The 16,731-nt window shown below is 45.8% G+C and overlaps 1 protein-coding gene across 1 annotated transcript in view; it reads left to right on the forward strand.

Moving 5' to 3' along the window:
* The first annotated feature begins 320 nt into the window (after positions 1-320).
* The window catches only part of LOC140912100 (programmed cell death 1 ligand 2-like), a 35,864-nt gene continuing 19,453 nt past the window's right edge, over positions 321-16,731 (forward strand). Inside the window, exon 1 of the mRNA XM_073346255.1 lies at positions 321-566. The gene's annotated coding sequence lies outside the window, so the exon portion shown is untranslated. The remainder of the gene's footprint in view (positions 567-16,731) is intronic.

Raw genomic sequence — 16,731 nt, forward strand, 5'->3', positions numbered from 1 at the left:
TTCCTTCTGCAGGAAAGAGCCACATAAGCTTTTGCTGATGAGGTTAAGAAAATTTAGTAAGAGACTCTGTTGTTTCACAATGCAATATGATCTCATGGTTATTAACTCTATGGCCAAACTCTGCCCCCTATTGCACCACACCAGGTGTAACCTTAAATATTTTTCAGGGGTTAGTCAAGAACAGAATTTGACCCAATCAACTTACAATGTGTTTTGAACAAGTGTTCTCTGATTAGAACAGCCCTGCAAAGTAGTGAGCTCACAGAATTCTCACTGGCTCTAAACAGTAAGAATGAAACTGGAACATGTGCCTGTCCATTCCTGTGAAACACTGGTGGTTTCCTTTTGATGCAAGCTTTAGTTTTTAAAACCCATGATATGTGAATACAATCAGAGAGTAAATGGACCATTACTGGCTGCATAAAGTGCTGTGGGATTGCGATTCTTTTCCCTCTAATGTTCTCGTGGCATCATACAAATAGGTTAGAGGTGCTTTGCCTTGGAAACCTTGACGATTTCAACTGCTATATGATCCCTGATTCTTCCAACAGCTACATGGATCTGATGTGAGTATAATGCTACTAAAATGTAAAATGATTTCTGCTACATTTTGTGACTAGCAGATAACATCATTCCTACTTGGATTTATAGTCAGATTTTCTTGCTTGATTTATAGTTAGTTTATCTGGTTTCAGCTGGTTTGGTTTCCATTCAGATTTTGGACCAGAGATGGGTCAGAACCAAGACCCCAGGTCCAAAACAACTTCAAACCCTGGGAGGGAGGGTTTCAGAATCTAAGCCTGGATATGGATCAGAATCTTACAAATGGGTCCTCTCTATTTCATACTCAGAACAAAAGCCATGGTGGCGGGGAGTAGCTTCAACTGGTGGATCAGTATGTTGCAGTTTTTGCCCATCTATTGTTCTGCCAGAGTTCATCTTACTCTGGCTTACAACTCAGTCTTATCCTGCCTTGCTTCCAATTCACTAGGAGTTTTAGAATGTGTCTCCTATAAAGTCGTGCTTGCTTTCTTTTACTTTGTATTAACCCCTTATTACATCCTGCATTCCAGGCTCACTGTTATACCTTGGCTTGTTGAAATCCTGGCCTCAATGAAATCAAGAGCAAAATCCCCACTGACTGCATTGGGGTCAGGATTTTACCCCAGGTCTTTTGGTCTGCAGTCCAGTACCCTATCTGCCAGACCATACTTCCCTTCACAGTAAAGGTGGAGTTGAGCCGTGGTATACATAGACAATGTTGCATAGGTGATGATCCATATTATTATATGTAATTTGTCTGCCTTACTGTCCACACGCAATATTCACAGCTTGCGGGACTCTATGCTGGGAAGCAGTGATTCTGAAAAAGATTTGGGGATTTGTGATGAATAATTGGATGAACATGAGCTCCCAATACAATGATGTGGTGAAAAGGGCTAATGCAATCCTGGGATGCATAAAGAGGAGAATCTCAAGTCGGAGTAGAGAGGTTATTTTACATCTGTATTTGGTACTGGTGCAGCTGCTATTGGAATACTTTGCCCAGTTCTGGTGTTCACAATTCAAAAAGGATGTTGAAAAATTGGAGAAGGTTCAGAGAAGACCCACGAGAATGATTAAAAGATTAGAAAACCTTCCATATAGTGATTGACTCAAGGAGTTCAATCTATTTAGCTTAACAAAGAGAAAGTTAAGGGATGATGTTAGAGGGCTTATTCCTTCACCCTCCCACTTCCCTGGTCCTTCTCGCATGAACAGAGAGCAACAATACCTGAAGTCTGAAGGTGCAAACAATTCGATGTTTATTGGGGTGAACTTCCAGCAAGCTTAAATCCAAGTTCCTTTTTCCTTATTTTCGAATCCCAATTTACTTCCTGTTTGCCCCTAATTTATATAGTAATATTCTCAGCTATACCTTAACCAATCATTTTACTGAAATTTACCTAACCAATCCCAACGTATTGTAACATAATTCTCTAACCAATTATATCCCACTACCCTAATTAACTTACACCTAGCAAAATTAATTATACAGCAGACGGAAACAATTAGAGAACCAGACAGATTAACAATAGAAAAGTGTGGGCCATAAAGATAAAACATACAGAAATGAGGGTGTGTGGCTGGTAATAGCTCACCTCACCTGATGACTTGTTACAGTGTGTATGGTAACACCCACTGTTTCATGTTCTCTGTGTATATAAAATCTCCCCACTGTATTTTCCACTGAATGCATCCAATGAAGTGAGCTGTAGCGCATGAAAGCTTATGCTCAAATAAATGTGTTAGTCTCTAAAGTGCCACAAGTACTCCTTTTCTTTTTACAGAAATGAGGATTTCACAACCACAACTATTGAGAAGTGATTTCTTGCCAGACAAAGTTTTCTTTAACCATCTTTAACTGGTGGTGATAGGCATTATCAGGACAGGATTGTATTCCTAACAGCCCAATAGCACCTTATTTCAGTGTGACTAGTTTGGAATGTAAGTATGTGACCATACACTTCCCAGCTTATGGCTGCCTCTGCTGCTTAACCAAATGCCTTAGCCTAAGAACCAGGCCTCAGACTATCCTAGTGAGAGAAGGCCCATACACAGGCGGACTATGATTTTGATTCTTTGTTTTATACCTCTGTAACTAGCTAAGTGATAAAAATACACCTAAATTCTTAAAGTATAGGCCTTTACAGGCAGGCCTCCATATCTAAATCCTAACAGATGACTTCATTACAGTCTAAAAGTACCTGCCAGGGGTACACATAATTAATAATGGGCTTTTCATTCTAACAGAGAAAAGTATAACACGATCCAATGGCTGGAAGTTAGAGCTAGACAAATTCAGACTGGAAATAAGGTGCACATTTTTAAGAGAGAGAGTAATTAACCACTGGAATAATTTACCAACGGTGATGGTGGAGTCTCCATCACTGACAACTTTTAAATCCAGGTTGGATGTTTTTCTAAAAGATATACTGTAGGAATTATTTTGTGGAAGTTCTATGGACTGTGCTCTCTACAGGAGCTTGGACTAGATGATAACAATGGTCCTTTCTAATCTTGGAATCTATGAATCTATTAAAAGTGTATCTGTCCCACTACCTTCTATTAGGCGAAATGCCCCATACTTTTCTCAGAGGTTTGTCATAAGAATACATTATTAATTAATGTTTGTAAAGCACTTTGCATAGCAAAAATGCTATATAAATGCTGAGTATTATTACTATGACTAAACTTTCTCCATCCAGGACATGGCCATCTGCAGACATGGAGATGGAGGAGGAGAAGAGTTTAGGGATGATTATTATACATGGCTTGTTAGACTATAAGCTTTCTGGGGCAGGGACCATGTCTTCATTTGTGTTGGTATAGTGCCTAGCTCCACGATGACCTGATGCTGACTGGGGCCTTTAGTTGCTATTATAATACTGATATTAATAATGGTGGCAAGTGGGAAGTATGAATTATGAAGACAGGATCTGGAATTGTTTGAAGGTGTCTGCTTACCCAGCAGAAGCATTTCCATCTTTGAATAATTTAGATGAAAGAAATAAGAGATGAAGCCACAAATTTGCCTATTCCAGACAGACATGGAGAGTGTGGAAGGCAGATCACCTACATAGCCCTGACAGTTTCTAATTCTGATGACTATATTCTACTTATCCAAATTCTCCATGAAGTTTTAAATGGATACAACAGTATATTGTATTTTCCTTCCTAAACCATTGCGTAATCCCTTTGAAGTCAGTGGCATTGTATCAGGGACAAGTTTGTTCTTGAACAAGAAGAATTTCTAGGTTGCTTTAAAACAATGGAAAGTAGCTGAAACTGTCTTTGAATTGTAGCATTTTGTGAAAAAAAGCATACAAGTTCTCTCAGATCCATGGTAATTTTGGGCCTGGTAACATGTTCAGGGTATCACCAAGGAGTGGGTTTTCATCAAGCAATACAAAATACTATAAAAAAGCACGTAATAATGGTTGTGGTAGGTGGGGTTTCTGCAGCATCGCATATTAGTATAATTCATTACAGTTATTTGTACAGTACCATAGTGTGCATGTGGCTTTATAGGCACATAAAATTGAGGGTCCCTGATATGAGGACCTTGCAATCTATGTAGAACAAATAGAAGCTTAGAACAAACAGAAAATATATTAGGCAAGCTTTTCAAAAATGGGGGCTAAAATTAGGCTCCTGAGTCCATATTTAAGGACTTAAATAAGGCGGTAGGAGCCTAATTTTAAGCACTATTTTTGAAAATCTCAGTCTTTGATGTTTTTCTCCCCAAGTGTGTGTGTGTGTACATGTGTGTGTTTGTACGTGTGTATATGCTGATGGATTTAATGGAAACATTTTATAATGGTAACGAGAGACTCTCAGGAATGGTGATACTGTTATAGTATCAAGCTCACTTAATATCAACATATTTTATAGAATATCCCATTTCATGGAAATTTGTTTTTAATGGACCAAATCATTTTTGCACTAGTTCAGCGTAATGGTGTCTATTTAATCTTAACTGTCATTAAGTAATATCCTGTTTAATGTTAATTGAAAACAAATTATTTCCTGTTCCAAAGGCACCTAAGGTCTTCCGTTAAGCAAACCCATTAATTCTGGCAGGTAGAATTTAGCCCTTTATATCAATTATTGTATGTGCTATAAGTGGGGTATTTTCATTTTTCAAATAACAGTATTATGTTCTCAGTCTAGTTGCATAGTTTCCATGTACAAGTATGTGAACAACATTAAGGGAAGATTAGACCAATGATTTCCATTGTTAGTATTATAGAATTGAATAAAAATTCCCTTACTTCCGTGATTTCTATTTCAGCCTGAGGATTTTTAAATAAGCTTGTTGGGAAATAATGAATAATGTCAATATATGTTGGAACAAATTGGAATTAAATTAAATTATCTGTATACTTCACTTAGGTCCTGATTTTGCAAAAATTACTTATTACTTGTGTGACAAAGGACCACCTGGGGTTTGTACAAACAGGCCCTGAAGCTGGAAGAGGGCTACATTCTCTAGTAATGCAGTTCATAGAACAACTTAAAGAACACAGTCCAAATTTAACAGATAGGTCCTGCTCTGCGTGGAAAAGGATGAGATTAAAGAGCAAGGGCAAAATTCTTTTCTCAGCTATGTGTACATCTAAGAATAAGAATTTAGTTCTTAGCACAACTCATGATAGGTACTCTGTTTAGGTAAGAGACTGGCTCTTAGTGTTGGCTCTCATTCGTTATATTGGCCTCCTTACTGCACTAACATGTTGCTATATGTAAAAGAGTTTCACAACATATTAAATAGTATCACCACACCTTTGTTGTGCAAATTATTGCTTAATTCTGTGGTAAGTGGGCTGTTCAGATATTGCAATGATCCACCTCTCTAAGAGGCTAGAGAGATGGATGGACGGGAGGGGGCAGGGCCAGATTAACCTTTTGTGGACCCCCATGGGGGCAATGGAGCATGGTGTGGGGGGGCTGGGTCCTGGAGCGTGGGGCCGGATAGGGTTATGGCACGGCAGGGGCAGCCCTGCCCTGCCCAGCCCAGTGCGAGGCCACTATTTACAAACTGGCAGTTGCCAGACGCACAGTAGCCCTCCTGGCCCTGTGCTGCCAGCATGCCCCTTCCCCTCACAGGGTGGGCCATGCTGCACCACACATCCCCCCTGCCCAACACTGGAACACCCCCCACACCTGATTCCCTGTGGCCAGAGCCCCCTTGGACGCTCTATGGCCAGCACCCACCACAGACCCTGCCACAAATGCACAGGGCCCTGCACACCACCACTCCTGTCCAGTGCCCCCCTGCCCACAGCCCCACCACAACTGCCCAGCACCGCACACAGAACCCCCACTCCCTAATGCCTCAACATACAGATCTTCCCCGCTCCCTCACAGCCCAGCACCCGCCCCAGGTCCCCCAGAGATCCACTCCCCCACGCCCTGCCTCCCAGCTGCACTCATCGACCTTGCTGGGAGGCGACTGTCTCTGCCGGGCTGAGCTGCCAGTGCAGCCAGGGCTGGTCCCGGGGCAGAGAATCACTCTGGCCCCCCAGGAGTGGCACAATCAGCCAGGCCAGGGCCTGCCCCAGCCAGCCTCCCTCAGGACCCACTTGCCTGGAGGGGCCCAGCCAAGCCCCCCACACTGCCCCCATCAACTGGCTGAGACTGGCCAGGCTTCTGCACCAGTCCCAGGCGGCTCAGCACCAGGGAGACAGGTGGGGCCGCACAGGTGGTGGGAAGCAGAGACTGCCCTGGAGGTGGAGATGCACTGGGGTCTGGCCGGGGGCAAAGAGAATCATAGAAAATTAGAGTTGGAAGAGACCTCAGAAGGTCATCTAGTCCAACCCCAGCCAGGCTTTGTCAAGCCAGGCTTAAAAACCTCTGCGGATGGAGATTCCACCACCTACCTAGGTAACCCATTCCAGTGCTTCATCACCCTCCTAGTGAAATAGTTTTTCCTAATATCCAACCTAGACCTCCCCAACTGCAACTTGAGACCATTGCTCCTTGTTCTGTCATCTGCCACCACTGAGAACAGCCTAGCTCCATCCTTTTTGGAACCTCCCTTCAGGTAGTTGAAAGCTGATATCAAATCCCCCCTCACTCTTCTCTTCTGCAGACTAAATAAGCCCAGTTCCCTCAGCCTCTTCTCATAAGTCATGTGCCCCTGCCCCCTAATCATTTTCGTTGCCCTTCGCTGGACTCTCTCCAATTTGTCCACATCCTTTCTGTACTGGGGGCCCAAAACTGGACACAATACTCCAGATGTGGCCTCACCAGTGTTGAACAGAGGGGAATAATCACTTCCCTTGATCTGCTGGCAGTGCTTCTACTAATGCAGCCCAATCTGCCATTTGTCTTCTTGACAACAAGGGCACACTGTTGACTCATATCCAGTTTCTCATCCACTGTAATCCCCAGGTCCTTTTCTGCAGAACTGCCGCTTAGCCCATCGGTCCCCAGCCTGTAGCAGTTCATGGGATTCTTCCATCCTAAGTGGAGGACTCTGCACTTGTGCCTGTTGAGCCTCATCAGACTTCTTTTGGCCCAATCCTCCAATTTGTCTAGGTCACTCTGGACCCTACCCTCCAGTGTATCTACCTCTCCCCGCAGATTAGCGTCATCCACAACCTTGCTGAGGGTACAATCCATCCCATCATCCAGATCATTAATGAAGATGTTGAACAAAACTGATCCCAGGACCTAAATTTCCTGAAAGCTGTGCGGCCATGCAGCAGCCTATTTAGCACCATGCAGGTGTTCAGGGAACCCACCTGGGGACTTGCTGTGGCTGGGGACTGGTTGGGGTAGGGATGCCCCTACCCCAGCCTAGCCAGGCCTCCAACCTGCCATGGCCTGGGCGCCTGGCCCTGCTGGGGCGGCCTGGCCCGGGCCCAGCCATGGCCTGGACCCAGGAAAGGCCTGTACCAGCCCAGACCCAGGCGCAGCTCGGGCAGCACAGACCCAGGAGTGGCCCAGCCCACACTGAAGCACAGACAGAGCAGCCTGGCCCAGACTAGACCCAGGTGCAGCCGGGGTGGCACAGACCCAGGTGCGGCTCGGGGCAGCGCAGACCCAGGAGTGGCCCGGCCCAGCCCAGACCCAGGTGGCCTGGGACCGCATGGACCCAGGTGCGGCCAGAGCGGCCTGGCCCAGCCCAGACCTAGGCATGGCCAAAGCAGCGTGGCCCAGCCCTAGCCATGGCCAGGGCGGCGTGGACCCAGGTGCATCCAGGGTGGCATGGTCCAGGCTGGCTCCAGACGTAGCCAGAGCAGTGCTGCCCAGCCCCAGCCCCAGTCCCAGGAAAGGCGGTGCAGCCCAGACCCAGGCACAGCTGGAGCGCCCCTTCCCTGGCCCAAACCCAGCCCCAGCCTGGACCTGCTGGGGCCAGAGCAGGGGCGCCTATCCTGCAGCCCCAACCCTGGAGCTGCCATGGTGGGGAGACACGCCTCTCCCTCACAGCCCAGGTGTTGCTGCAGGGAAAGAGAGCTGGGGGGAGTCCTCTCTTCTCACCGTAGCCACGAAGCCCCCTTCCGCACCCAAAGCCCCTCATCCCTCACCCCAGAGCCCGCACCCCCAGCCGGAGCCCTCACACCCCTGCACCGCAACCCTCACATATCACCTCCATATTGGTGCACATAACAAAATTAATTCCACACATGGGTGGGAAAAATTAGCGGGAACACTGCCCAGGATCGACCCCTGGGGCATTCCGCTTGATACTGGCTGCCAACTAGACATCGAGCTGTTGATCACTATCTGTTGACCCCGATGATCTAGCCAGCTTTCTATTCACCTTATAGTCCATTCATCCAATCCATACTTCTTTAACTTGCTGGCAAGAAGCCGGCGGGTGGGGCAAAGGGGTGGAGAGGAGTCCTCGGCCGGCTGGTGGGCAGGCCAAGAGGAGCAAGTGGTGGGTGGGTTTGGGGGGACGGGGGGCTGGCGGGGTCTCAGGGCACAGTGCAAGCAGGCAGGCAGGGGCCTCTTCTGAGCATGGGCCCGGCTCCATGGAGCCCCTGGTGCCATTGTAAACCCAGCACTGGGAGTGGGACACAAAGAACACCTTCCCTCTGGCTGGCTGGGAGCAGGGAACACATTAAATCCTCTGCAAAGATGGTGGAGCTACCAGTCTGATATACACAACTTGGGAGCTGCCTGGAGCAATTCTGGATGACTCACTGCTGGGGACAGTTTTATTTCCCGAAAAATGAGTAAAGTTGAGGTTACTTCCTCTTATACTCCAATGTTACCAGAATCTCTGCTATAGTAAAAGCAGTGCTCCCATGTTTCAGTTTCTAAAGGCCGGATTCTGATACCCTTCATTGTGGTGAATAAAATCTCGCTCTATGAATATCCCATTGAAGTCAGTGAAACCACTTATGGAATAGGGTCTTACCAGTGGTCTGTGGTGGCCTTTTGGTGTATCTATGGTGCCTTTTCAAGCCAATATGTATAACTGAAGGTGGGATCATCAATGATCCATCGCCCCCTGGCTCCACCACTGCTCACAATCTGGCTCCACTACTGAGTGTTACCCGATGTGAAATAGGGTGCCAGAATCTGTCCCCCAAGGAATTTATCTAAGACTTTCCTTAGATCTTGGAGAAGAGGGGTAAATTTGTATATTTCTTCTTAGGGTCCCTTGTACATTACTATATTGTCTCACTGCTGACTGCGTAAGAGTTGTATAAGTCAGAAAAATCCAATTGTTGATGACCTTTGATACAAACTTCTACCATGTATATACACAAAACATCAAATTTTAGCAATGAGCTTCCATCTTAGCTGGTGATAAGTTCCATGTCTCAGCAGTGTGTGTGTTCAAAGAGGGAAGATGGAGTGTGGCGGGGGGAAGGGAAAGGGACCCAGGACTCTGTTTGTTTCCCCATTTAAGCAAAAATGTTTCCTCAAAATCATAATTAAGGAAGGAGGCAAAACCACTTGCAAGCAAACTTATTTAAAGTGCAATTCACTAGAAATGTGTTCCTTAAAAATATGCTGAGTGGATGATTGTAATAGAGAGCCTAGAATCCAGCCCATGTAATTTGAAATGGGGCTGTAGGGCAGACAAGGGAACTGGGAATGTATCTTCCCCTACAGGAAATTTTTCAAAAATACTTGAGAATTGGTGCATTCCAGTGGCAAACGATTTGCTTGACTACCTGTCATCTCATGCAAGGACTGAATCCAGAGAAGTGGTGAATTTCACCAGAGGGTGGGAAATTACCCAAAGCATCCCTTTGATTTGGTGGTGGAATTTTAACAAGGTACTATCACTAACCCAACCCTCCCCCTCTCCGTCCCATTTAGCACATTACTGAGAAAACACCTTCAGTTATGTGCCTTTTGGTCCCCGAAAAGACCCACAAGTGTCAGTGGTAATTTGAGCCTAGTCCTTGTGAAATAGGAAGGCTGTTGTAAAGAGGATTATGGATTCTTTCCCTTCCTTTCTCACACGCATTCTGTCACTCTCTCATACTCACAGTCCTGCTCACGCTTTCACAGTCTTTGGCTATGTCTTCACTTCAGCCTAGCCCCATGATAGGAAATCACAAGTTAGCTGTCTCACTTTATCCTAACTCAATAGAGTGCTTCACACTGTAGATGAGAAGTCAAGTACCAGACACTTGCTGTCACATGCCATGTCCACACTGGCACTGAATCTAATTGTGAGAGATACACAGCTCTCTGAGTGCATGTCCCATGGTTCACAGCACCACAAACACACTGCTCCACTCTATGCTCACTTTCGCAGGGCACTGTGGGACAGTTATTCTGTCCTCTCTGGGAATTGTGGGCAGAAATGGCCTAGGCCTGGAAATTCATTTTTGGGCCATGACCCAAGCTGGTGTGCTGGTGTGCTGGTGTGCTGTGTCCTTCTTGTGCTCTAAAGTATAGATCTCACTTGTCCAAACAACCGGGACCAACTGCTGCTGTTTTTTATGGAGGCCGTGTCTCTTTGGTGTTCTTCCGGAGAAGCTGGCACCAAAAAATGATGACTGTGTACAGAGGTGGCGTTTTGGCTTGGAGAACCCAGCAGATTGTTGTTACAAGCAGGAGACAAAACCAGCACCATGAGAACATGGTCACATGGACCCAGCTGCTACTGTCTTCCACGGCAGACCCCTCGCTCCCCCCCCACCACAATGCTGACTTCCACCTCTGGATCAGAATCACAAGCACAAGGTGATGGACTACATCATGATGAATACATGGGATGACCAGCAGTGGGCCCAGAACTTTCATATGAGGATAGCCACATTTCTGGAATTGTGTTAGGAGTTTTCCCTGGCCCTCGAGCACGAGGACACTCTGAGGAGAAAGGTAATATTGGTCCAGAAATGTGTTTCTATCACTCTGTGGAAGCTGGCAGCCCCATGTTGTTAGTGATCTGTTGGCAATCAGTTCGTGGGTTGGCAACTTCACCTTTGGCACAATGGACATGGAGGTTTGCAAGGCAATTACTCCTGTGCTGGCCCCCAGAGTTGTAAAAGTTAGAAAAATCCCTGAAATAATTGCAGGGTTTGAATGGCAATGTTTCCCCAGCATCAGGAGCTGTTGTATAGTATACCCATCTTGCTACGTTAGAGCAAGTAATTACCTTAACCAGAAAGGATACTACACTGCCATCATGGCAGATTAATGAACACCTACAGAGGATGCATGGATAGAGCGCACAATGCCAGGATGTTCCAGAGGTCTGGCTTATTTCAGTATGGGCAAACTGATTCTTTATTCCCTCCTAGTGATATTGGAACAGAGGTAGAGTGTAAAGGATAGAGCTGATTCAGAGTCGTTCCATGGTTCCTTAACTTGCTCTAGCCCCAGCCAGAGTTGTCCATAAATTGGGGGACATAGTATCTTGGAGGTGAAACTCTGGGACTAGGCATGGGTCAGCAGAATAGCTTTGAGCTGACTGGCTCATGATATGGAAAAGTCTTAAACACGTCCCTCTGGAATGCCAGAACCTTCCTGCTCCCCCAAAATTTCACTTTGATAGGGGAGCCTTTTTTACCAGGGGGAAAGGAAGAGAGAGCAGTCCCAGTGAAATCAGCATTGGTAATTATGCCAAACTAGTACTAGGCTATTGTGCTCACAAAATGTTGGGGAAACTGAGGCACAATGGTCAACTCAGTTGCCCAAGGTCTCAGCATGAGTGAGTGGCAGAGCCGGAAACACAAACTAGGGATGGAACTCTGGCACCATTGAAGTCAATGGGAGTTTTAACGCCACTGACTTCAATGAAGGCAGGATTACATCCTAGGTTTCTGGGCCTTCTGTCCATTGAACTGTCCTCAGGTCTATGCCTAGACAGTTGAGACTGGTTTGAGACCAAACCCCAGGTCTGAATGCCCCCGAACTCTGGCAATTCTGGACCCAGCTCTGGATCAGAACTTGGTAGATAGGTCCTCCCAGTACGTTCGCTGAGGTGAATGCACTGTGTTAACATTCCAACAAGTAAATGTCTGAACCCAACTATGATTTACTGAGAGGGAAAAATAGGAAGTGGTGCTTCCAAGCAACTAATAAAATGTATAAACATCAGAACTGCCCTGGAATTTCCCCTTCCTTTTGGCTTGTGGGACCCAATGAATATGTTATAGTGATGAAGCAGATCTAGCTGAGTTCTTTTACAAAAGGGACAGCAGGAAAAACTGGGTCCTGGCATGTACCCTGAGCCATTTCCCTATCTGTCAAAGACTTGTAGCCTTCCAATTGCTTTTATTTTCCTTCTAAGGAAAAAACTCCTTAGAAAAGAATTAATTTTCTTTCTGATTAACTTCAGAGAGTTAAGGGCACTAAGCAGGCTCCGCCTGTAGAGTCCTGGTTTTCAAATGTGCTGCATATCCAAAATTCCAGGGGAAGTGAATGAGTGCTGTGGGTGCTCATTACCTCTGAAAATTAAGCCTTAAATCCTAATCTAACCCTTCTTTTAATAACCTCAGGTGTCAGTGTCTATGACTGCCTCTGATGTCTCTCACACACATTAGTTACTCTCAACTCCAGCTCTGTACAATAAAATTTTATTTTGTACAGCCTCTTTCATTGAAACTATATGTCAAAACATTTTATGGAGTATAGTGTATTTTACAAATGACTTTATACTGAAGAATGTATGACAACATATGATATGGCACAGAACACAGCAAAGCTTGCAACCACAAGGTTAATAACAGAGGGAGAAACTATATGAGATTTTAAAAGAGATGCATTGACAACTGATTAGATAGAAAGATATAGAAAGTCTGTCGATGCAAGAGCTGTGGAGGTGAAGGCTCTTGCACCAACAGTGGAGAAATTCTGGGAAGGGGCAGAGGGGAAGCTGGTGCTAACAGAGCAGCAGGAATGGCAAGGTTAGGAGAAGACTAGAAAGAGATAAGGTGCATAAAGTTGGCAGAAATGTATTTCTTCTTGTGTTTGAGGTTACTAGCCTATTACTATCTTGAATAGTTTTGTGACATCTGATGACTCTACAACTCTCAGAACATTTAAGAACTCAGTCATGTCCCCTAATCTCTTTTCCAATGAATACAATACACCTAAAGTCCCTAAACTCTCCTTGTAATTATGCCACCCAAGATCCTTATCATCTTCACTGCTTCCTTCTATACTTTTTCTGGTGCATCAATAACTTTCCTGTAATCTGGTGCCCAGATTGTCTACAGTATCCTAGGGATGATCTTCCTCGCTGCTGTTCATGTGGTCCCATACTGAGGTAGTCTATTTATCCAGCCTATTTTTTAAACTTTTATCATTTCTGACAGACACTGAATCATAGAGTATGAAAGTTAATCATAGAAATTGGGCTAATTAGATCATGAAGTGCACCACAAGCCAGTGAAGAATTAGGAACATAGAAATTGCCAGACGGTATCAGACTCATTTTGTCCATTTAGTCCAGTTCCTATCTCCAAATGTGGTCAGTACCAGACACTTCAGAGGAAGATGTAATAACTCCACAGTAGACAGATGTGCAACAGAGATTGCTGTAAGCTCTAAAGCTTGACATTTCTATCACGTCCCATTTTTTTGCGTTAACTGTTAAAATTGTGGATGTTCTTGTATTCCATATAAATGTTCAGTTCCTTTTTGTCTTTTATTAAGTTCTTTGCCTCAATGGCATCCCGTGCCAACGAGTTACACAGTCTGATTATGCACTGAGCGCTAAAGGCTTTTTAAATCAGTATTTAGTTTTCTACCTTCAATTTCATTTCCATGTTCCCTATAGTACTTTTTATTTTATTTTATCTACTTCAGTGATGACAATAACAATGATTATGGTAGCCCTCAGAGGCCCGAAGCAGAAATTGGAGCCCTATCATTCAAGGCATAGTAAATATATATAACAAAATGACAGTCCCTGTCCCAAAGAGCTTACAATCTAAATGTAAGAAGAGAGACAACAGACAGATACATTTGGAGGGTTGGGGGGACGAGCAGAAGGTATCAGTGAGACAATTTATATTAAAGTTCCAAGTGATGGGGCTTCCACCAAATGAAGTCTGTTCATTTGATTGTTCCTAGCTGTGAGGCTGCCTTCTTTTACCACCCCGGTAATTTCTCCTCCTCCTTGGTTATACAATTTAAATACTTGTTGCTTAGTCAACCTACATGGATTTAATTCTTGTAGTCTTTTCTTCTAAGTGATTCCCTCTTGAATCATGAACCCTTTTGTTACTCTTCTTGGAACTCCCTCTAATTTGTCAATATCTGACTAGTAGTGAATATCATTAATGTGTTATTTCCCCTCCCATTTAAGATCATGGAGATGTTAAATAAGACTTGCCATTACACCAGTCTCTGCTGCTCCTCACTGCAAGCCCCCTTCCAATATCACAAGTAACATTTTTCATATCTAAGGCTATGTTTTAGGCATGGGCATTTTTAGTAAAAGTCATGGACAGGTCACAGGCAGTAAACAAAAATTCATAGCCTGTGACCTGTCCATTATACTGTATACCCCTAACTAAAACTTTGGCAGGAGGCTGTGGGTGATCTGGGGGGAGGGGCGGTCGGGGCACCGTGGGTGCTGGGGGAGGTGGCCTGGGACCCCCGCTGGTGCAGGGAGGGGCATGGCCCATGGCCTGCTGCCCAGGACCCCTGTTGGGGCTGGGAGGGGGAGTTGGCAGGGCTGGCAGGGGCTCCCTACCCAGCTTCACATGTCCCTGCAGCTCCTAGGCGGCAGAGAAGCCAGGGGGCTCTGCGCACTGCTCCCACCACAAGCACTGGCTGTGCAGCTCCCATTGGCCAGGAACCGCAGCCAATGGGAGCTGCAGAGACGTGGCCTGTGGGCATGGCCAGCATTCAGCGCAGAGCCCCCTGGCCCCTCTGCTGCCTAGGAGCTGCAGAGCCATGCCAGTGGAGACGGGAAGCTCCCCACCCGGAGGTAAGCGTCCCCCCATACCTTCCAATCCCCTGGCCCTGGCCCTGAGCCCCCTCCCACACACCCCAACTGCTGCTACTGGTCCAGGGGCTGCCCGAGAGGCTCCCCTGAGCCAGCATCAGCCGCTGCAGAAGTCATGGAAGTCACGGAAAGTCACTGAATCTGTGACTTCCATGAGCTCTGTGACAGACTCACAGCCTTATTCAAACCCTCTCCAGATTTGAATTATTTTTTAGAGTAAGATCTGTTAAACTAAACTACTACATGCCACAAGGGGCTACAGCAATGGTTCCCTCAACCCACCCAGCAATATTGTTAACCTATCCAACTATACTCTTAGCCCAGCAGAAGCAGCTGTCCTATCTCGGGGCCTCTCCTTCTGCCCCTCCACCCCCACGAACATGATACAGTTCTGTGGTGACCTGGAATCCTATTTTCGATGTCTCCGACTCAAGGAATATTTCCAACATACCTCTGAACAACATACTAATCCACAGAGACCTCCCTACCAACAGTACAAAAAGAAGGATTCTAGGTGGACTCCTCCTGAAGGTCGAAACAGCAGACTGGACTTCTACATAGAGTGCTTCCGCCGACGTGCACGGGCTGAAATTGTGGAGAAGCAGCATCACTTGCCCCATAACCTCAGCCGTGCGGAACACAATGCCATCCACAGCCTCAGAAACAACTCTGACATCATAATCAAAAAGGCTGACAAAGGAGGTGTTGTTGTCATCATGAATAGGTCAGAATATAAACAAGAGGCTGCTCGGCAGCTCTCCAACACCACTTTCTACAAGCCATTACTCTCTGATCCCACTGAGAGTTACCAAAAGCAACTACAGCATTTGCTCAAGAAACTCCCTGAAAAAGCACAAGATCAAATCCGCACAGACACACCCCTGGAACCCAGACCTGGGATATTCTATCTACTACCCAAGATCCATAAACCTGGAAATCCTGGACCCCCATCATCTCAGGCATTGGCACCCTGACAGCAGGATTGTCTGGCTATGTAGACTCCCTCCTCAGGCCCTATGCTATCAGCACTCCCAGCTACCTTCGAGACACCACTGACTTCCTGAGGAAACTACAATCCATCGGTGATCTTCCTGATAACACCATCCTGGCCACTATGGATGTAGAAGCCCTCTACACCAACATTCCACAGAAAGATGGACTATAAGCCATCAAGAACACTATCCCCGATAATGTCACGGCTAACTTGGTGGCTGAACTTTGTGACTTTGTCCTTACCCATAACTATTTTACATTTGGGGACAATGTATACCTTCAGATCAGTGGCACTGCTATGGGTACCCGCATGGCCCCACAGTATGCCAACATTTTTATGGCTGATTTAGAACAACGTTTCCTCAGCTCTCGTCCCCTAACGCCCCTACTCTACTTGCGCTATATTGATGACATCTTCATCATCTGGACCCATGGAAAAGAAGCCCTTGAGGAATTCCACCATGATTTCAACAATTTCCATCCCACCATCAACCTCAGCCTGGTCCAGTCCACACAAGAGATCCACTTCCTGGACACTACAGTGCTAATGAACGATGGTCACATAAACACCACCCTATACCGGAAACCTACTGACCGCTATTCCTACCTACATGCCTCTAGCTTTCACCCTGACCACACCACACGATCCATCGTCTACATCCAAGCTCTGCGATACAACCGCATTTGCTCCAACCCCTCAGACAGAGACAAACATCTACAAGATCTCTATCAAGCATTCTTACAACTACAATACCCACCTGCGGAAGTGAAGAAACAGATGGATAGAGCCAGAAGAGTTCCCAGAAGTCACCTAC

Source organism: Lepidochelys kempii, chromosome 5, assembly GCF_965140265.1.
Source record: "Lepidochelys kempii isolate rLepKem1 chromosome 5, rLepKem1.hap2, whole genome shotgun sequence".
Lineage (NCBI taxonomy): Eukaryota > Metazoa > Chordata > Testudines > Cheloniidae > Lepidochelys > Lepidochelys kempii.